Here is a 23601-nt window from a genome sequence, read left to right on the forward strand (position 1 = left end):
TCTCAGAGAGGTGAATTAATTGTCCAAGCGTTCAAAGCTAGCAAGTATGGGGGAGCTTGAATCTGAACAAGATGTATTTTACTTTCCTGTCTGTGTTGTGTTACACTGTCTTCCTGAATTGTTCAAATCTCTTGACAGAGTGCTCTGGAGGTATTTGAACAGGGCTTTTTTGTTTGTTTGTTTTTGTTTTTCTCCTAAGCAGTTCCTTTTTGTCTCACTTTTCCCTTCAGCTTAAAAAAAAAAAAGGAAGACAGAAGTACTTGTAACTTCCTTTAGAACCAGATTTTGGGTCAAATAGGCTGTGTTTTGAATTAAGAGAAGTTTGGTTTTTTCCTGCACATATCTCTTTTCAACAGCTGACTGAGTGTAAGTCGATTGGAGACTCGTTTCATTTATTTGGCAGATGTTCCCCGGGAGGGTTGATGTTAGAAGAGTGTGGGGGCATGGTGAACTATTAACCATGTGGTGTGGGTTACACAGGGTACTTTGGCCATTCTACCTTCAGACATCTGATCTAATGAGGAAATTTGTGATTAATGTGCCAAAACTTAATCAAGTCAAAACTTAGGGAAATTGAAAGTGTTGCCTGTCCCCCCTTTTTAAACACAGGCTTAGGGTGGTTAATAGATGAGAGGCCTATATTAATAAAGTACAACTTCACTGGTGATCTTCTCTAAACCTTAATTTTATTCTGTAGAATGAGAATAGTATTATTAATCCAGAAAATTTAGTGAATTAATCCATATAAAGTGCTTAGCATAGTAAAAGAGTAAGCACTCAGTGAATATTACTATTGTGTTAATACTTGTTTACATCCAATAAACATAGTGTTAAAATGAGAGATGAATTCAGAAGTAGAATGTAGGGCCTTATCACATTTCTCTGGTGGTTTTTTTTTTGGAGGGCATGGGTTGAAGTTTTTTTTTTTTTTTTAAATTTAAAGATTAATCATAGAAGCTTGGGCTCCTCCTCAGTCAAGACCAGTTAATTATCCTTCTGGGTTGTGGAACTTTGCCCTCCTGCCCTTTTCTCTTTCTTTGAGAATTTAAGTATCCATGTGTACCTCTCATATTAAAAAGTCCTTCTGCAGCCCATATCGTTTAGCTCCTGTAGTTTTTCAAGTTCAACTTTTAGAATAAGAGCTGACCACTCATTTCTGTCCATGTTTCTCCCCTTTCATTTATGTCCTAATCCGGTTTTTGCCTACTACTCTTCCAAAACTTTTTGGTGAAGATAATGGTGCCCTAATTGATAAAATGAATGGAGATTTTTCTGTCTTACCTTTCTTGCCTTCACCACTTAACTAGTAATTTCTTATTTAAGGACATCCTATAATTGGTTGAGTGCTGGCCTTGGGATGTTTTAAGTTCTCCCCCAAAGCAGTGTGTTCTTATCTTTATCAGTTTAGCAGAGGCAAACTCTCAGTATTTCTTACAGTTTTTTAAAGGCAATTTAAAAAACCGATTTGGGCTAAATTTATTTCTACTCTGGCTGGACTATCACCCATTTTCTCTCTGGTGATGGTTGTCCTAGAGCCTTTAAATATAAATTTTTAGCTCTGACAGTATTAACAGACACTTCTGCACTACCGCTTACACCAACCTGTTACACCAGTTTGGGTGTGGTGATAACTAATTTTTTGTGTCTTGGTAGATTGGTTCTTTGCACACTTGCAGAGTAACAAGTTTCCTTTCTTCTGTGGCATTTAATTTTAATGATATTGTATATTTTTAGAAATTCCCAGTTGACTGATAATCTCTCAGATGAAGTGATGTTCTACTTGGTGAAGACATGAAGACTCCTCCTAAAACAAAACACTCTTTTAGGATCTTTGCTAATAACTTAGTCTGCATTAACTTTATATTCATCACCTAGAGGCAAAAGCAGGTGATTATTCCCTCCAGTCACCTCAAGTGACTAGTCTTTCCTGTCATTCATTGTCTCCTTTTGTAAAACCTCCCTGTTAACTGAGGTCAAATTTACAGCTAATCTTCATATTATGAGAGCATTTCTGGGTCCAAACTGTATATAGTTGAAAGACAGGTTTTAGGTTGGTACAAAAGTAATTGTGGTTTTGGGGCCTTGAATTTTTAATCATTTATAACTAGGCTCAAACACATCTTTATTAGTCAAAATAGGAACCATTACAATCAACACATTTTTGTCAATGAGAAATAAATTTGTTCTTGTAGCATAAAAATCTGTGTTTCAGGATTTGACAAATTCTTGGAAAGCATTTTTTGCATCCTGCTGGTTATGGAAGCATGAAGACATCTGTTACCAACCTCTCTCACCTGGTGAGAGGTCAGGTGAACATGGCAGATGAGGCAGAACTTCTTAGCTCAACTCGTTCAACTTTTGAAGCATTGGTGTGCGATGTGCAGTCGGGTTTTGTTATGGAGAAGAATTGGGCCCTTTCTGTTGACCAGCGCTGGCTGCAGGTGTTGGCAGTTTTCATCGATTTACTGAGTATACTTCTCTGATGTAATGGTTTCGCCACAGTTCAGAAAACTGTAGTGGATCAGATGGGCAGCAGACTACCAAACAGTGACCATGACTTTTTTTTTTTGGTGCAAGTTTGGCTTTGGGAAGTGCTTTGGAACTTCTTCTTGGTCTAGCCACTGAGCTGGCCATCGCCGTTGTCATATACAACACATTTTTTTGTCGTATGTCACAATCTGATTGAGAAATGGTTCACTGTTGTGTAGAATAAGAGAAGACAACAATTCAGAATGAAGACTTTTTTGATTTCCGGTCAGCTTATGAGACACCCACTTATCAAGCCTTTTCACCTTTCCAGTTTGCTTCAAACACCAAATGACCATAGACTGGTCAACGTTGAGTTCTTTGGCAACTTCTTTTGTAGTTGTAAGAGGATCAGTAAGAGGATCAGTGATGGCTGTCAGTTGATCACTGTCAACTTCTGATGTCTGGTCACTGCACTCTTCATCTTCAAGACTGTCTCCTTTGCAAACTTGTTGAACTGTAACTGGGAAGGGTTAATTTTGACTCCATGCTATGACTTTAATCCTTCTTTTTGCCATTTTTGTTATTATAGTCATACATGAAGGCCTGCCTCAGAGAACCCTGCCCTCTCTGCCTGACCCTTAAACTAAAGTGCCTTTGCTTAGCTCATAGACATTCTGACCCTGCTCACCTGTGAATGACTAAGGAAAAGAAACTAACACATCCTCTTCCTTGAGGCTTGCCATTCTAGTAGATATTTGCAAAAATTAAATGGTCTTTTTATTTTGTTTCCTTAACCTCCTCCCCATCTCTGATCCATAAAAGAACCTGACATCCAGGCCCTGACAAGATGGTTATTTTGAGAAGTTAGTCTGCCATCTTCTCGGTCAGCTGCCTTCCTGAATAAAGTAATATTCTTTGCTTCAACACCTCATCTCTTGGATTCATTGGCCTGTTGTGCGGCAAGCAGAGTGAGCTTGAACTGGGTAGCAGAACTACCAGTGCACTATATGTTCATTAGCAGTTCCTGGGCCAGTGCAAGTTGTCTCCACTTCTTTATGACCCGTTTTGAACTTGAATAAGAAATAACTTGAATTTACTTTTTGTCTAACATCATTTCCATAGTCTAAAATAAATATAAAATAGATAGCAAGTAATAAGTCATTAGCAAAAAAAAAAGCAAGAAATGCACATTACTATGAATGTGTAAGTGCGCATGTGCTGCACTGAAAGCATTCCAACGTTATTACTGGGTGCCTCTGCGCGCGCAGGAAGATGGCTGAGCAGGTGGTCAAGTCGGTGCTGTTCGTGTGTCTGGGTAACATCTGTCGATCACCCATCGCAGAAGCGGTTTTCAGGAAACTTGTAACTGAGCAAAACATTTCAGATAATTGGGCCATTGACAGTGGCGCTGTTTCTGACTGGAATGTGGGCCGGTCACCAGATGCAAGAGCTGTGAGCTGCCTAAGAAATCATGGCATTAACACAGCCCATGAAGCAAGACAGGTTACCAAAGAAGACTTTGCCACTTTTGATTGTATACTATGTATGGATGAGAGCAATCTGAGAGATTTGAATAGAAAAAGTAATCAAGTTAAAAACTGCAGAGCGAAAATCAAACTACTCGGGAGCTATGATCCACAAAAACAACTTATCATTGAAGATCCCTATTACGGCAACGACGCGGACTTTGAGACGGTCTACCAGCAGTGTGTGAGGTGCTGCAGGGCCTTCCTGGAGAAGCTCCGCTGACCCAGCCATCCTGCCATGGCCCAGGCTCGTCCCCCCAGGCCGTGTGTCAGGTGTCAGCAGTGTCACCTCCCAAGCCAAGGCTGCAGCCCTCCCTTTAGCTGACTTGCTGTTTCTCACCTGACAAAATAATTGTAGATGGAAATCAGTCTTTGTGTTTGGCAAAAGAGTAAATAAAAAATCTTTGATTCAAAATAAAATAAAATGAATGTGTAACATAACCACATGTATTTAAGAATGTATTGTAATATCAAATGGCAAATTTCAGCAGTGCAAAAGTTTGTAGTATGTTTGCACCAACCTAATAATTTCATGTCTCTCAGCTTGACACTTTGTTTAAAGTATGAAATAGCTCCTTCCAGATATCTTTTGTGACTTCTCAGGTCATTCTTCTGAACCTGACACTTGAGGTTAATGTCTTCATGAGTTTTCTCTCCATTTTCTCCTAAGCTTCAGCTTTTACTTTCTCTGCTTAGTAGCCTAGGTTTCTGGATATGTATTTTTCTTGCCATCAAGTCACCAAATTAATTTCCTATAGATTTTAGGTCAAAACTCTTATCTCAAGCAACCTTCTATGGTAGGTGTTCTAAGCTCTTCCTGTAGATCTCTGAACAGGCTTTCTTTGGATAGTTATTCACACGTGTCCAACTCTTTGAGTCCTCATGGACTGTAGCACATCAGGCTCCCTTGTCCTCCACTATCTCCCAGAGTTGGCTGAACAGTTTATTTATTTGTGATTGTTTTTCCTCGCCTCTCTTCTTATAGTTTTTTTTTTCCTTCTTTTCTTTTTTTTTTTGCTTTCAGTCTCATTTGCCTATGTTGTTCTTAAAATTTTTAGTAACCTGCTCTTCATCTCAGCCTCTCTCTCTCTCTCTTTTTTTTTTTTTCTGGCTGCAGCTTGCAAGATCTGAGTTCCCTGACCTGGGATCAAACCTGGGCCACTGCTGCAAAAGCTCCAAGTCTTAACCACTAGACTGCCAGGGAGTTCCCTCAGCTGCTTTTCTGAAAACTAACTTATCTGTCATTCTCTCTAGCCTTTCTTTTTACTGCAGTGTTACTAAAAAAGTCATCTTCAAGATACTGATCCAGAACATCAGTCCCGGTCTCCAAGATTATTTCCCAGGACTTCCCTGGAAATACCATCTCTTTAGAAACTCGTGTCCTACCCTGGTGTGATTGCCCCTTGAATTCCAGTGCAATGATAATTGCTCTAACCGGCCTTAAGGAGTCTTAAATACTCTTTACAATTTATAATCATGTTTTGGGGAGGGATGAAGTAGCCACAGTAGATGAGGAGTTACTTTCTCTTTAGATTTTACCCATAAGTTAACAGCAAAATGTAGTGGAAAGAGTATGAATTTTTGTAGTGAGAAAGAATTGAATTTTAAATCTTCCTTTTCCACTTTGTTGTTTTGAGACGCTGAGTCTCGGTTTCTTCATCAGTAAAATTATATCCACCTCATGCAGTTGTGGCCTTCCCTGGTGGCTCAGAGGTTAAAGCGTCTGCCTCCAATGAGGGAGACCCGGGTTCGATTTCTGGGTCGGGAAGATCCCTTGGAGAAGAAAATGGCAACCCACTCCAGTATTCTTGCCTGGAGAATCCCATGGACAGAGGAGCCTGGTAGGCTAAAGTCCACAGGGTTACAGAGAGTAGGACATAACTGAGCGACTTCACTTTCACATGCAGTTGTGGTGGGACTAAAAGACAGTTTATGTAAAAGATACCTAGAAGATAGTAAATATCTACATACATAGCAAAGGGTTTTTTTCCCCCTTTAAGAAATGGGCAGTGGGCCTTAGTTAACTAACCTGTGTGGTTAGTTGCTCAGTCGTGTTCCACTCTTTGCGATCCCATGGACTGTATAGCCTGCCAGACTCCTCCATCCATGGGATTCTCCAGGCAAGAATACTGGAGCGGGTAGCCATTCCCTTCTTCAGGGGATCTTCCCGACCCAGGGATCAAACCCAGGTCTCCTGCATTGCAGACAAATTCTTTTCTGTCTGAGCCATCAGGGAAGCTCTGTAACTAACCTTACTGTGGTAATTATTTTGCAATATATATGAGTATCAAATCATTGCATTGTACATCTTAAACTCACACAGTGTTATGTGTTAATTATATTTCAGTAAAGCTGGAAAAAAACCCCAGATCTCTCAGACCATTAAAGTACTGACAGTCCAGCGTACCAAGAGGATTACTCATTTAGTTCAGAAATATTTACTGAGTACTTGATATGTATCAGGCAATGTGATAGGAGAATAGGTGTTCAGAAGACATTATCTTTATGTGTAAGGTATCTACAGTGTGGCATTTCAATATATGTTGTTAAGTGCAATGGTAGAAATAAATACAGTACTGTAAGAAGACTAAGGAAGGAAAACCAAACCTGACCAGACTGGTAGAGGCCTAGTTAGGTGCTCAGGATCACTTTCTGCTGGGAAATGTTTTGCAGGATTAGTAGTGTTTAGCCCAGAGGCGGCAATGGCACCCTACTCCAGTACTCTTGCCTGGAAAATCCTGTGGACAGAGCAGCTTGGTGGGCTGCAGTCCATGAGGTCGCTAAGAGTTGGACACGACTGAGGCGACTTAGCAGCAGCAGCAGCAGTGTTTAGCCAGGTGTGTAAGCTGGGATAGAGAAGAGGTTATTCTGTTTTGAAGGAGTATAGTGGTTGAAGGGTACATGTGAGTATAGGAGGTTATGCTGGAGAATATGGTGTTCAGGAATCAAATTTTGAAGTACCATGTGTGGCTAAGGTGTTTTGGCAAGCCACTGAAGAATTTTAAGCAAGTAATGATAGAATCTGAGTTCTGTTTTACACAGTTTACTGTAGAAAGTGTATGGATGAGGGATAAAGATTAGTTTCTAAACTGCCTTGATGACTGTGTGAATTGGTGGTGGTGGTTCAATCGCTAAGTCGTTTCGACTCTTTGTGACCCCCTGGACTGCAGCACGCCAGGCTTCCCTGTCTTTCACTATCTCTGGGAGTTTATTCAAACTCATGTCCATTGAGTCGGTGATACCATCCAACCATCTCATCCTCTGCTGCCCCCTTCTTCTCCTGCCCTCAATCTTTCCCAGTATCACAGTTAGTTACCTCTTTGCATCTCTTGGCCAAAGTTTTAGAGCTTCAGCGTCAGTCCTTCAATGACTATTCAGGGTTCTTTAGGATTGACTGGTTTGATCTCCTTGCGGTCCAAGGGACTCTCAGGAGTCTTCCTTAGCACCACAATTTGAAAGCATCATTTCTTTGTCACTCAGCCTTCTTTATGGTTCAGCTGTCACTTTCCTACATGACTACTGGAAAAGTAATGGATTGATAGTGCTGTTAAAATTGAAGAGGAAAGGGAGAGATAAATTAGAATTTAATAGTGGGGGGAACCCTAGAAACAGTTACTACAGAGAACAGAGAAGACTATTAGAGACCAAAAATTGAGCATTGAATGAAGAAATTTTACTGCCGAACAGGGAACCTGATCTAGCACAGAGCCTAGGTATACATGTTTTGTATTAGATACCTGTTTTGTAAGGAAAGCAGTGTCTCTGAGTGTTGTTGATAGGCTGATGATAAAGGTATTTGTTGGTCAGATAGCACTGGACTGGCCAGAAGTAGTCTGTGTGTGTGTCCTGAGTATATGTGTATGTGCCTGTCTTGAGATGATAGTGTGTAGCTAGCTGCCAGTGTACAGGCCTTAGTATAGGTGGATTTACAGTGTACCTACAAATGTGTTCTAACTGTACCAGGAGCTAAACATAGTTAAAGTCAGTCTCATTATGCTAACAGAAAACAACAGTCACTTGGTGTTTGAGTTAAATCAGTGGAAGAATACTATAACAGTTGTTTTCTTAAAAAAAGAACATATCATTCTGTGTTTTGTCCCAATATCTTATGTAGAAACTGTCTTTATATGTAGTCATCAGTTTGATCTGTGGTTTTGGGGCAAATTTTGTTTCTTAGAATCATCTGCTTCTAGAGTTCTTTTAATTAGGCTCAGTCTGAGGTCACTCAGGGGCATGGAAATCTCCTGGTCTGAATTAGGAACTTGTTTCAGTTGTGACATACACTCCCATGCATCTACTCATTGAAGTTTTACTGTTGTAGCTGTTGACAGGAGGACTTGAAATGGTCCTTAGCAAAGAGGAAAGGTAGTTTACACTTTCTGGGTAAGAGACTGGGCAAATCAGGTTAGTCATTGACAGTTGGTGAGATTGCATGTAAGAGTACAGAATAAGTTGAATAAGTTTTTAGTGGAGGTGGATCCCAGTTGTGTTGGGCATATTGTAATGATTACAAATAGGAAGAAAGTCTCTGTCGGCTCTGAGGGAACAATTGCATGGCCATTATTAATAGTGGCAAAACTTTAGGCTAGGGAAAAGGAAAGGATTCTGAAACTTTGGGAGAGAAGTGGAGTTTCTGGTGAAGAGAGGGGTGTTACAGAGTTTCTGTTTACCTCTTCCAGTGAAAGGAATTCCTTGACTATTAGATAGGAAGATAGGGCCCCCTGTTTCACTAAGCAGTGAGCCTGCCTCTGCCTACATATTCAGTGGTAACATTGTACCCTACACAGGGAATACCTTTGTAGTTTTAAGGTAAGTTCTTCCACAAACAATATTAAATCAGAGTTGACAAAAGTGGTATCTGTAGGCTCAGAACTGGGCATAATTCAGTTTTGAGTTACTGTAAAAGTCATGTTAGTTCTAAAAGGTCTGGTAGGTCTTCATAGAACCGTTCAACTTCAGCTTCTTCAGCGTTACTGGTTGGGGCATAGGCTTGGTTTACCGTGATATTGGATGGTTTGCCTTGGAAAGGAACAGAGATCATTCTGTCATTTTTGAGATTGCATCCAAGTACTGCATTTCGGACTCTTTTGTTGACCATGATGGCTACTCCATTTCTTCTAAGGGATTCCTGCCCACAGTAGTAGATATAAAGGTCATCTGAGTTAAATTCACCCATTCCAGCCCATTTTAGTTCGCTGATTCCTAGAATGTTGACGTTTACTCTTGCCGTCTCCTGTTTGACCACTTTCAATTTGCCTTGAATCATGGACCTAACGTTCCAGGTTCCTATGCAATATTGCTCTTTACAGCATCGGACCTTGCTTCTATCACCAGTCGCATCCACAACTGGGTATTGTTTTTGCTTTGGCTCCATCCCTTCATTCTTTCTGGAGTTATTTCTCCACTGATCTCCAGTAGCATATTGGGCACCTGTCAACCTGGGGAGTTCTTTTTCAGTGTCCTATCTTTTTGCCTTTTCATACTGTTCATGGGGTTCTCAAGGCAAGAATACTAAAGTGGTTTGCCATTCCCTTCTCTAGTGGACCACATTCTATCAGACCTCTCCACCATGACCCGTCCGTCTTGGGTGGCCCCACACGGCATGGCTTAGTTTCACTGAGTTAGACAAGACTGTGGTCCTGTGATCCTGTGATCAGATTGGCTAGTTTTCTGTGATTATGGCTTCAGTGTGTCTGCCCTCTGATGCCCTCTGACAGCAACTACTGTCTTACTTGGGTTTCTCTTACCTTGGACGTGGGGTATCTCTTTACAGCTGCTCTGGCAAAGCTCTGCCGCTGCTCCTTACCTTGGGCGAGGATTATCTTCTCATGGCCACCCCTCCTGACCTTGAATGTGGAGTAGCTCCTCTCGACCCTCCTGCGCCCACACAGCCGCTGCTTCTTGGATGTGGGGTTGCTCCTCTCGGCTGCTGCCCTTGACCTCGGGCGTGGGGTAGCTACAAGACCTTTTAGAACTAATACCCAAAAAAGATGTCCTTTTCATTATAGGGGACTGAAATGCAAAAGTAGGAAGTCAAGAAACACCTGGAGTAACAGGCAAATTTAGCCTTGGAGTACAGAATGAAGCAGGGCAAAGGCTAGTAGAGTTTTGCCAAGAGAACGCACTGATCATAGCAAACACCCTCTTCCAACAACACAAGAGAAGACTCTACACATGGACATCACCAGATGGTCAACACCGAAATCAGATTGATTATATTCTTTTCAGCCAAAGATGAAGAAGCTCTGTACAGTCAGCAAAAACAAGGCCGGGAGCTGACTGTGGCTCAGATCATGAACTCCTTATTGCCAAATTCAGACTTAAATTGAAGAAAGTAGGGAAAACCACTAGACCATTCGGGTATGACCTAAATCAAATCCCTTATGATTATACAGCTGAAGTGAGAAATAGATTTAAGGGACTAAATCTGATAGACAGAGAGCCTGATGAACTATGGATGGAGGTTCCTGACATTATACAGGAGACAGGGATCAAGACCATCCCCATGGAAAAGAAATGCAAAAAAGCTAAATGGTTGTTATTTACAACAACCATTACAAATAGCTGTGAAAAGAGGAGAAGCGAAAAAAACAAAGGGGAAAAGGAAAGATATTCCCATTTGAATGCAGAGTTCCAAAAAATAGCCAGGAGAGATAAGAAAACCTTCCTCAGTGATTAGTACAAAGAAATAGAGGAAAACAACGGAATGGAAAGACTAGAGATCTCTTCAAGAAAATTAGAGATACCAAGGGAACATCCCATGCAAAGATGGGCACAATAAAGGACAGAAATGGTATGGACCTAACAGAAGCAGAAGATAATAAGAAGAGGTGGCAAGAATACACAGAAGAACTGTACAAAAAAGATCTTCATGACCCAGATAATCACGATGGTGTGACCACTCACCTAGAACCAGACATGCTGGAATGTGAAGTCAAGTGGGCCTTAGAAAGCGTCACCACGAACAAAGCTAGTGGAGGTGATGGAATTCCAGTTGAGCTATTTCAAATCCTGAAAGATGATGCTGTGAAAGTGCTGCACTCAATATGTCAGCAAATTTGGAGAACTCAGCAGTGGCCACAGGACTGGAAAAGATCAGTTTTCATTCCAATCCCAAAGAAGGGCAATCCCAATGAATGTTCAAACTACCGCACGATTACACTCATCTCACACGCTAGCACAGTAATGCTCAAAATTCTCCAAGCCAGGCTTCAGCAATACGTGAACCATGAACTTCCAGATGTTCAAGCTGGTTTTAGAAAAGGCAGAGGAACCAGAGATCAAATTGCCAACATCCGCTGGATCATCAAAAAAGCAAGAGAGTTCCAGAAAAACATCTATTTCTGCTTTATTGACTATGCCAAAACCTTTGTATGAATCACAATAAACTTTGGAAAATTCTGAAGAAGATTGGAATACCAGACCACCCGACTTGCCTCTTGAGAAACCTGTATGCAGGTCAGGAAACAACAGTTAGAACTGGACATGGAACAACAGACTGGTTCCAAATAGGAAAAGGAGTATGTCAAGGCTGTATATTGTCACCCTGCTTATTTAACTTATATGCAGAGTACATCATGAGAAACGCTGGGCTGGAAGAAGCACAAGCTGGAATCAAGACTGCCAGGAGAAATATCAATAACCTCAGACATGCAGATGACACCACCCTTATGGCAGAGAGTGAAGAGGAACTAAAAAGACTCTTGATGAAGGTGAAAGAGGAGAGTGAAAAAATTGGCTTAAAGCTCAACATTCATAAAAGTAAGATCATGGCATCTGGTCCTATCACTTCATGGTAAATAAATGGGGAAACAGTGGCAACAGTAACAGATTTTTTTTGGGGGGGGGGCTCCAAAATCACTGCAGATGGTGACTGCAGCCATGAAATTAAAAGACGCTTACTCCTTGGAAGGAAAGTTATGACCAACGTAGGTAGCATATTAAAAAGCAGAGACATTACTTTGCCCACAAAGGTCCGTCTAGGCAAGGCTATGGTTTTTCCAGTAGTCATGTATGGATGTCAGAGTTGAACTGTGAAGAAAAGCTGAGCGCCAAACAATTGATGCTTATGAACTGTGGTGTTGGAGAAGACTCTTGAGAGTCCCTTGGACTGCAAGGAGATCCAACCAGTCCATCCTGAAGGAGATCAGTCCTGGGTGTTCATTGGAAGGACTGATGCTGAAGCTGAAACTCCAATACTTTGGCCACCTCATGCGAAGAGTTGACTCTATGGAAAAGACCTTGATGCTGGGAGAGATTGGAGGCAGGAGGAGAAGGGGACGACAGAGGATGAGATGGCTGGATGGCATCATTGACTCGATGGACATGAGTTTGAGTAAACTCCTGGAGTTTGTGATGGACAGGGAGGCCTGGCATGCTGCGATTCGTGGGGTCGCAGAGTCGGACACAACTAAACTGAACTGAAAAGTCATGTAGTTCCCCATCATCTGACAAGGTAGTATTGTTACATGATTAGGTTTTGAACAGAGTTGAAGAGTGATACACAAAGTGAAAAAAAAAATCAACTTCATGAGAGGTAAGATGGTTGACAGAAGTGTTGGATGTTGCTTAGAAGAAACAAGAATCGCGAACATCAAGTTGAGTGGAGAAGGTACCACCAAATACAGAAAGGGAATGTCTCAATAAGCAGTAGTCTTCTGGTGTGGACAGTGCTATTTATTACTTATTATTAAGTAATGGACCTAGAGATGGCCATACTAAGTGAAGTAAGTCAGAGAAAGACAAATATCATACGATATTGCTTATATATGGTATCTAAAAAATGATACAAGTGAATTTATTTACAGAGCAGGAATATACTCCCAAATATAGATAATAAACTTCTGGTTATCAAAGACGGGAAGAAGGGAAGGGATAAATTAGGAGTTTGGGATTAATGCATACATATTGAACCCAGGCCTCCCATATTGCAGGTGGATTCTACCAGCTAAGCCACGATGGAAGCCCAAGAATACTGGAGTGGGTAGCCTCTCCCTTCTTCAGTGGATCTTCCTGAGCCAGGAATTGAACCAGGGTCTCCTGCATTGAAGGTGGATTCTTTACCAACTGAGCTATCAGGGAAGCCCAACATAGACACACTACTATATATAAAATAGATAACCAACAAGGACCTACTGTATAGCACAGGGAACTATACCCGATATCTTGTAATAACCTGTAATGGAAAATAATCTGAAAAGAATATATACATATAATGTATAACTGAATCTTAAGAGTTTGAACTCTTATTTAAGAGTCAGCATCATCTATTCTACCTGTGTCAGTAAAATCTTTAGCTCAAGGAGTACAGGTGTCTGATCTAAGGGTGGTTTAAGAGAAGCCAGTGTGTGCAAGAAAGCATGAGTGTCTGCAGCTGCTATAATTTAGCTTTGTGTATACCTTTCATTTGTGATCTCTAAAATACATATGCCTTCTGTCGAACATTTAATTTGACATGCTACTTACATAATAATCCTCAACCTAGTAAATTATCCAGAGCAAAGATTACACTTAGGAAGATATCTTCCTTTTCTAATAGACTAATTGAAATTGGCAAATATTGGGAGACTGGGAAGATAATAGGGTTATTGGTGATGGTAGCTCAGATGGTAAAGCGTCCACCTACAATGCGGGAGACCTGGGTTCGATCCCTGGGTCTGGAAGATCCCCTGGAGAAGGAGGTAGCAACCCACTCCAGTATTCATGCCTGGAAAATCCCATGGACCGAGGAACCTGTGGGGCTACAGTTCAGGGGGTCGCAAAGAGTCGGACATGACTGAGCAACTTCTTTCACTTTCACTACTGTTATTCTTTTTGTACTATCAGGAAGAGTAGAAAGGGATTTAGAAAGAGATGAAGGCCCTGTACCCAGTAAATTGCAGCTCTGTTTTTCAACAGAAAATTCATTTTGTCTTGTAACAGCAGAAAGGATAATAGGGTATTGTTGAGATGCTCAGAGGTATGTCATTACTGTGCATCTTTAATTTGGTTTAACTCCTTTCTCAGTTTTTAAGGGATAGTCACTTTGCTAGCATCTGAACTCTTAATGTATCTAGCAAACCCTCTCCGACAGTTCTTACCTGTCAGAGGAGGGAATGTTAGCTTTTGAGTAACTTGTTTAATTTGAAGGGAACTTGAGGGTCTTTTTCCTTTTCAATCTTTTAGAGTTCTTTGACAGTTTTCTGTTGTAACTCATCTAAGTGATCTATTTGCCAGTCCACTGGCATTCTTCTCACTAATCTGGTTATTTCTGTTTTTTTTTTTCCCCCAATTATTTTTATTAGTTGGAGGCTAATTACTTTACAATATTGTAGTGGGTTTTGCCATACATTGACATGAATCAGCCATGGATTTACATGTGTTCCCCATCCTGAACCCCCCTCCCACCTCCCTCCCCATCCCATCCCTCTGGGTCATCCCAATGCACCAGCCCCAAGCACTTACTTGTCTCATGTGTCCAACCTGGACTGGCGATCTGTTTCACACTTGATAATATACATGTTTCGATGCTGTTCTCTCAGATCATCCTACCCTCGCCTTCTCCCATAGAGTCCAAAAGTCTGTTCTGTACATCTGTGTCTCTTTTTCTGTCTTGCATACAGGGTTATCGGTACCATCTTTCTATATTTCTGGCTTTAATTCATTAAAAGGCTGAGAACATCTTGTAGTGGTCTATATTAAAGTATTTCCTATAAGTTTCTAGAATTTCTGATTATGAATAATTTTGCTTGTAATTTTTTATTTTGGTCTGTTGTACTTTGATAAGAAAGGCATCTGGGGTGACCAGAAGCAGTTTTCTGTGTCTTTAGCTTTCTTTAAAATCTGTTCTAATTTGTGATAATGCATTAGAACCCCAACCTGTGTTTTTCAAACCTTCTGTTAAGGAAACTAGTGTTCTGGATAAGCCTGTGAAGCTCTGGAAAGTCTGGGGTGTGTAGGTGTCTAAAAATACTCTGAACTCCTCTAAACCTCTGGTTCTCAGTGGGCTGGGATATTCTTTCTGACCAAAAGTTGAAAGTAGCAGCATGACCTATGACCTTCTTTTAAAGAGTGAGATGGATAACTCTGTAATGCAAATTGTATGATTGTCTGTCCCTCATGTGGATAATCAGCAACAGGGGAGGAGAAAGGACTGTGATCCCCAAGGGAGGAAGATAATAGGGCAAGCTGTGATAATAAAGAAGTTGTGAGAGAAGGATTGAAGTCTTCATCTGAGGAGTCAGTACATTAGGATTCTGGAAGATGGGATAAAGGCCAAATTTTGGAGGCAGAAAGCTGGGAACAGAGAAGTTGCCTTTGCTTTAGCATTTGCCAGGGAATCCTTCAAGGAAGTTAATTTTGAGTGTCTGAGACATTTAGATGTCTTGGTGTAGCAGTTAAAAAAGGCATACCATGGCCTTGGGAATAGTCCTTGCTGAAGTCTTTAAGTTCTCCAAAGTGACTACTACAGTTATGAACTATCCTTGTAGTTATGCCGTATTATTAGACATGTATATGAACATGGACTAAAATGAATATACATATACTTGATTCTTTGAATTGACAGTCCTTTAAGTAAATGCCAAGAAGGGGATTCTTTTTCCACTTGGTAGACAAATGTATACAGAGTAGCTTGGCAGTTGAAAGAAACCCTGTCGTCTAGTGCCTGCAAGTCCTTGATTCTGGTCCAAACCATGAGTTTTCTGAGGAATCTCTTCAATAAGACATAGGTAGATTAACAACAGAAAATGTATAGAATAGATGCCCTCTCTTTTTGTCACTCAAGAAAGAGACCAAATTTCCTCTACCCATGAGAAACCAGATGGCTCTGAGCCAGAATAAACAGAACCTTGTGAGATAGGACAGAACAAACTCAGAGCTAGAAATCAGCTGAGCCACCATCAGAAGGTGCCAAGATTCTGCTAAATCCAGGGCTCAATAGGTTCTTAAGTGTCCATGGTCTGTCAGCTTCACTGGGTGGCTCAATCGTGTGGTCTCTGTGGGACCTCCACAGTGCTAAAGAAAGCACAGTGACTGTTGGAGACCACAGATTGGGTGCTGAGTGAACAAGCTTTATTGCCAAGCTTGGACCCTGCTCCAGCCCAAGTCTGTAAGCAGGTCCTCAGGGATGGCTGCAGGGCAGGAGATACAGGGTGGGTCCTTAAAGCCAAAAACCATGCATTATCTTTGTTTCACAATAGAAGAGCTGCTGGCTGGTGTTATCTAGGTTTGTTGGTTGGTAAGCACTGGGCTGGCTAGAGATAGTCTGTGGTATACATGTGGTATGGAATTATGATGTCTTAACTACCTCTGTTGTATGTAGTATTAAGATTAAGATTATGTCACTCAGATTCTGGATTATGTTAAGTTAAGATTATGTCACTCAGATTCTGGATTGGCATCAGGTGAGGTTGCCAGGTCAAGGTTTATCAGAGTTTAAGTAGTTGTGTGGATATAGGGGTGTGGGTGTTAAAGAAATCTGGGTATGGTATAGACTTTTAAAGGTGGTCTAGTAGAGAAAAATGTCTGCTTTATTTTTTCCTATAGCATATTAAAAAGCAGAGACATTACTTTGCCAACAATGGTCCATCTGGTCAAGGCTATGGTTTTTCCAGTGGTCATGTATGGATGTGAGAGTTGGACTGTGAAGAAAGCTGAGTGCCGAGAAATTGATGCTTATGAACTGTGGTGTTGGAGAAGACTCTTGAGAGTCCCTTGGACTGCAAGGAGATCCAACCAGTCCATCCTGAAGGAGATCAGTCCTGGGTGTTCATTGGAAGGACTGATGCTGAAGCTGAAACTCCAATACTTTGGCCACCTGATGCGAAGAGTTGACTCATTGGAAAAGACCCTGATGCTGGGAGGGATGGGGGCAGGAGGAGAAGGGGACGACAGAGGATGAGATGGCTGGATGGCATCACCGACTCGATGGACATGAGTTTGAGTAAACTCCTGGAGTTTGTGATGGACAGGGAGGCCTGGCATGCTGCGATTCATGGGGTCGCACAGAGTTGGACACGACTGAGTGAGTGAACTGAACAGAACTGAGGTTGCCAGGTCAAGGTTTATCAGAGTTTAAGTAGTTGTGTGGATATAGGGGTGTGGGTGTTAGAGAAATCTGGGTATGGTACAGACTTTTAAAGGTGATCTAGTAGAGAAAAATGTCTGTTTAACGGGTATTAATCTGTTCTTAACTCATCTAATAGTGTTCTAGTTATCGGTTGATGTTCAGTAAACCACCCCAAAACTTAGTGGCTTGAAACAACAAGAATTTGCTCAAGAATTTGTAATTTGTTCAGGACTTGGCAGGGTCAGCTTGTCTGTCCCACTCGGCATCAGCTGGGGTGTCTCAAGGGCTGGGGCCTATGTTATCTGAAGGTTTATTCAGTAATATTTCTGGCAGTTCAGCTGACTGTCTGCTGGGAGCTTAGCTGGGACTCTCAACTGAAATTCCCACCAATGGCCTCTTTATATGGCCTTGGTCAGTTCAAAGAGAGCCAAATCGCCTCCCACAGCCCCACTTTCAAGTACCATCACATTGGAGGTTAGGTTTCATTTTCACTAGACAGATTTTGGAGGGACACAAGCATTCAGTCTGTAACATACCCAGTTTTCAACGATATCAAAGTTACATACCCAAAATAACACCTTAATTTCCATAAAAGAACACTTTACTAAAAATAAAACATTATCTAGAACTTTCCAAATGTGGAAATAAAGGTTTATGAACTATAAATAATGAAATAGTATGGCTTTTCATATTTTAGATTTTATTATGGTGTCTGTCACATTTTAGTCACTGAAAGAGATACTCTTGAGGACAGTAAACCTAATAACCTTTTGAAACAAAATTCCTAAATGCTCTGCTCTTATAGGATAAATGATCTAATTATTACGCTGTATGTAAAAGTGCTTATGCACCCGGATTTTTCCAGTGGCCCAGTGAGCTTTCAGGGAATGAGTTTCTTAGCTTTGTCTTTAGTATGGTGGAGTATACGTGTAGGTCTCAGTATGTGCTTTTTGGAATGACTGTTCATAGAAAAGAATTTGTTAGCTGTAATCTAGAGGTGGTTGGCTTGTTTGTTTTTGAAACAAACCTGTATTGGTACATATGAAATGACTGTTCATAGAAAAGAATTAGTTAGCTGTAATGTAGAGGTGGTTGGCTTGTTTGTTTTTGAAACAAACCTGTATTGGTACATACCTGTATTTGTATGTCTTTCATGTGATAATTTAATTATTCCTAAATGTTTTTCTTTTGTGTTTAAATCTAGATTCAAATTTTGTCTGTTTTGTAGATATCATGTGGTCTTTTTTTTTTTTTATGACAAGGTGAAATTATTTTCAGGTAGGTTTCTAAAACAGATTCTTTATGTTAATTAGTAATTAGAATGAAAAAGCCTGTGCTCTTTAAAAAACCAGGATGAATGTGTGAAATAAACTAGGTGAAAGTTCCAAAGTGTACTTGAAAAACATGATTTTAATGTGTTTCTTAACCTAGAATTCTCTGGAAGAGGAATGTGGATGAGCTTCTGAATTTCCCTAAACCCTTTTGTGTGTGTGTAAGGACACGTTTTCATCAGATTTTCAAAGTGGCCCTTTACTGTGTGTGTGTGTGTGTGGTGGGGGGTGGTGTAAGGACACGTTTGTGTGTGTGTGTGTGTGTGTGTGGTGTAAAGACACGGTTTCATCAGATTTTCAAAGTGGCCCTTTACCACTATCATCTCGTCCCCTGGCAAGTTAAGAACATTACTCTATTGCTGTGGTTTTCAAAATGTGGTACAGAAACCAGAAGCAGCAGCATCGCCTGGGTATTTAGTCCCAGCAGCTCCCTCCAGACCTAATGAATTAGCAACTCTAAAGGCGCCCCCTCCTTGTATTTCAGTGAGCACTCCAGATGGTGTGATGCTGAAATTTGAGAACCATGACTTTAAGGCGATAGAATAGAAATACTCTAACAAATACAGTTTCTGCATATGTTGGTGTGTGTGTGTGTTAGTTGTTAGTTGTGTCTGACTCTGCATAGTTGGTACTAATCTATGTGATCTACACTGATGTTAATTTGTAGGTAGTTGAGCTCTCTGGTAAAAGAGAGTGCTTACAAATAGTTAAGGAAGCCACCCTGATTTAAATGAAACAATTTTTTTGAACAAAAATTAGGCTAAAGGAAGTAGTGAGTTTTGTTTTATTGTTTACCTTTTAGTTTGCTCATCCTTATACCTCATCAGTGCATTTTGGAGGATTTTCATTGATTGAGCAAATATTTGAGTACATATTGAATGTAATAAACTGTAGGAGAAATAAAAATAAGCCAAACTTTGTTTTCAAGAAACTTACAGCTTAATGGGACATAAAAGGAAGGGTCAGACATCATGTGAGTATGTTTAATGCAAGCACAATGAGAAGGGACATACAAAACAAATAGAGCCAGAACTGGAAGTGCACAGGAAGAGAGAGATCAAAATCAGATTGTGAGAAAGGAGGAGAAATCATAAGAGTTTTCACATGGAGTTGAAATGTGATGAATGGGTAAAATTTTGAGGGTCAGTAGTTAGAATAGGGACTTCCTTGGCAGTGGTTTAGACTTGCGCTTCCAAGGTAGGGGGTGTGGGTTTGATCTCTGGTCAGAGAACTAAGCTCCCACATGCCAGCTGGCATGGCCAAAAAATAAAAGAATTCCCAGGAGTTAGAATAACAGCACTTGGGATGGGAGAGTATTTTGAATAAAGGCAAAGGCACAAGAATCCTGGGCTTCTTTGAGGGGACAAAGAGAATGGTATTTTCCGTGGAGGAGTTAATGAGAGAGAAAGAAAGGATTCTTAACAGCCTCCAAATGAGGAGTCTGTAGAAGAGGATGGAACCTGGGTCCAGAATACCTACACTCATTTACTACTGGAAAAACCATAGCTTTGACTAGATGGACCTTTGTCGGCAAAGTAATGTCTCAGCTTTTTAATATGCTGTCTACGTTGGTCATAAGTTTTCTTCTAAGGAGCAAGCGTTTTTTTAATTTCATGGCTACAGTCACCATCTGCAGTGATTTTGGAGCTCCCCCAAAATAAAGTCTGTCACTGTTTCCACTGTTTTCCCATCTATTTGCCATGAAGTGATGGGACTGGATGCCATGATCTTAGTTTTTCTGAATGTTGAGTTTTAAGCCAACTTTGTCACTCTCCTCTTTCACCTTCATCAAGAGGCTCTTTGATTGGTATTAGTACTCTTCAAGAGAGGTGCTGCCTCTTGTGGCTGTATGAGGATACAGCAAGAAGGTGGCTGCCTGCAAAACAAGAAGGGGCTCCTCACCAGACACTGAACCTGCCTGTGCCTTGATCTTGGACTTGCCAGCCTCAGAACTGTGAGAAATAAATGTTGTTTAAGCCACCCAGTCTGCAGCATGTATTACAGCAGCCTGAACTAAGACAGAATTCTCATAAGATTGTGAGAAGGCCCCTTCCTTGCTGTTCAAGACGCTTGCAACCTGGGGGATTAACTATTAGAAATTTTAGAGTAGAAAGAGTAGTAATAGCTAATATTTTTTGAGCACCTGGTACTCTTCCAGGTGTTTATGTGTTTGAATTTATTTAATCTTTAAAACAATACTAAAAAGTAGCTCCTAGTATCTTCACTGTAACAGATGAGATATCTGAGGTAAACAGGCTTTAAGTAGTTGTTCAGGGTCACAAGTTAATAAGTGACAGCACCAGGTTCAAACCCAGGCATTCTGACTCAGAGTGTTTAGCGTTATGTCGTGTTTGTATCTTAACACTATAGTATGGTGTCTCTGCGCATCTCTAGAGAAAGAGGGTAAAGGACACACATTTGGGAGTGGCCAGAAACTGACTCAGCTTTTCCCCTACAGGAAGAATAATGTTCAGGCTTCACTGCAACTATATACTTGAATTTTATACTAAGGCTTCCTTCTCTTGACGTTTTGATGAAGAAAGTAAATTACTGTGTGGTGAAGTTTAGATACAGTAGACCTGTCTCTTGAGCAGCTATCAGTTATGAAATGGATCTGTTTGAATGAAGGTGTCCAGTCAAGAACGTGCAGTGACTGTCTCCAATAGCACTAGCCTGATAGTATTCAGTCTGCAGACTGCATTGGAGGTCCTTAAGTCTTAGTGAATTTACCGTCCTTATGAATGAAGGATAGTACGTCTGTGTATTTTCATCCCTAAAGTAGAGAAAAGAATTCAAGGATGTCTGCTTAAGACATCAGAAATACTTTCAGAGAGTTTCTTTCTTTCTTTTTTTTTTTTTTTTTAATATTTATTCATTTATTTGGCTGCACCAGCTCTTAGTTGCAGCATGTGGGATCTAGTTCCCTGACCAGGGATCAAACCTGGGCCCCCTGCATTGGGAGCTCAGAGTCTTAACCACTGGGCCAGCAGGGAAGTCCCCAGAGAATTTCTTATAGTAACAGCATCTACAGCATTCCTGCTACCTCCCAAGTACCTAGACCGCATGCTTTACATTTATTTCATACTGAATGTTGCTTGGCTTTAGCAGAACCTTTATTTTTTTTTTAATGCCAAAACTTGATAATTGTGTTTGTAATAGAAGCTTTATTTTAAAATTGCCTCCAGTCTTTTTAAGGTAATTAAAGTTGTTTGATGTGAGTGAACTACATGGGTCATTTTCAGTTGGTTAACTTAAGAATCACTTTTGCCTTTGAAATACTTAAATGTTGACACTTTATCTTTTTTTCCTTTAAGTAAGAATATTTACATCATTGTGGTAGAACCTATATCTTTAATACATCATCTGTATACTAATTAAATTAGTTACCCATCAGATACTAAAAACGTTAAGCTAAACTTAGAGACCCAGTTTGTTTTGTAACGTGCATGAAATGAATTGCCTGAAATTCCTTGACTAAATGGCATTGTAGCAAGACATTTAGTTAAAAGGAGATCTAATATGATTGTAGAGGTAAACTATAGTCTATTGAAAAAAATTGCTCATCTTTTGGAATAGGTCCTTTTGCAATCTGGGTTTCTGTTAACCATTTTGTGAACCTGTATCACCAGTAATTGCTTCAGCATGTTCAGTTCAGTTCAGTTGCTCAGTCGTGTCCGACTCTGCAACCCCATGGGCTGTGGCACGCCAGGCCTCCCTATCCATCACCAGCTCCCAGAGTTTACTCACACTCATGTCCTTTGGGAGAAGGCAATGGCAACCCACTCCAGTGTTCCTGCCTGGATAGTCCCATGGACGGAGGAGCCTGGTAGGCTGCCGTCTGTGGGGTCGCACAGAGTTGGACATGAGTGAAGCAACTTAGCAGCAACAGCAGCAGCAGCATGTCCATTGAGTCGGTGATGCCATGCAACCATCTCATCTTCTGTCATCCCCTTCTCCCTTCCTCAATCTTTCCCAGCATCAGGGTCTTTTCAAATGAGTCAGTTCTTCGCATCAGGTGGCCAAAGTATTGGAGCTTCAGCTTCAACATCAGTCCTTCCAACGGATATTCAGGACTGATTTCCTTTAGGATGGACTGGTTTGGATCCCCTTGCAGTCCAAGGGACTCTCAGAGTCTTCTCCAACATCACAGTTCAAAAGTATCAATTTTTCAGTGCTCACCTTTCTTTATAGTCCCAACTCTCACATCCATACATGACTACTGGAAAAACCATAGCTTTGACTAGACGGAGCTTTTTCTGCAAAGTAATGTCTCAGCTTTTTAATATGCTCTCTAGGTTGGTCATAACTTTTCTTCCAGGGAGTAAGCGTCTTTTAATTTCATGACTGCAGTCACCATCTGCAGTGATTTTGGAGGCCCCCCCCCCCCAAAAAGTCTGTCACTGTTTCCACTGTTTCCCCATTTATTTACCATGAAGTGATGGGACCGGATGCCATGATTTTTAAGCCAGCTTTTTCACTCTCCTCTTTCCCTTTCATCAAGAGGCTCTTTAGTTCTTCTTCACTTTCTGCCATAAGGGTGGTGTCATCTGCATATCTGAGGTTATTGATATTTCTCCTGGCAGTCTTGATTCCAGCTTGTGCTTCATCCAGTCCAGCATTTCACATGATGTACTCTGCATGTAAGTTAAATAAGCAGGGTGACAGTATACAGCCTTGACGTACTCCTTTCCCAATTTGGAACGAATCTGTTGTTCCATGTCAGTTCTAACTGTTGCTTCCTGACCTGCATACAGATTTCTCAAGAGGCAGGTCAGGTGGTTGGTATTCCCATCTCTTGAAGAATTTTCCACATTAAGTTCCTTTAAAAGGGAAGAGCTAACCTGACAGACTGTTTAGCTGTATGTATGATGGTTAAGAGTTTGGATTCTGTGATTATTATCGACTATTTGTATTGTTATCTTCACTCTAGCATTTACAGTGTAATCTTTGGCAAGTTCTTTATGCCTAAACTTCAGTTTCTTCATCTCTAAAATGTAGTAGGGACTTCCCTGGCGATCCAGTGGTTAAGACTGTGCACTTCCACTGCGGAGGGCATGGGTTCAAGTCCCTAGTGGGGGAACTAAGATCCCACATGCCATGCTGTGTGGCCAAAAAAAAAAAAAAGAAAAATGTAGGTAATACTGTTACTTAACTTCATATGATTGGTTTATACTTGCACATAGTAAATATTCAATAAATGTTATCCAATCTTTTTGTATTCTTTACT

At 40.8% G+C, this 23601-nt stretch overlaps 1 protein-coding gene and 1 pseudogene across 1 annotated transcript in view; both read left to right on the forward strand.

Moving 5' to 3' along the window:
- SMURF2 (SMAD specific E3 ubiquitin protein ligase 2) overlaps positions 1-23601 on the forward strand; it is a 109282-nt gene that overhangs the window by 33114 nt on the left and 52567 nt on the right. The gene's annotated exons all lie outside the window — the stretch shown is intronic.
- Positions 3739-4218, forward strand: LOC136149970 (low molecular weight phosphotyrosine protein phosphatase pseudogene; annotated as a pseudogene).

The sequence above is a fragment of the Muntiacus reevesi genome, chromosome 18 (assembly GCF_963930625.1).
Source record: "Muntiacus reevesi chromosome 18, mMunRee1.1, whole genome shotgun sequence".
Taxonomy (NCBI): domain Eukaryota; kingdom Metazoa; phylum Chordata; class Mammalia; order Artiodactyla; family Cervidae; genus Muntiacus; species Muntiacus reevesi.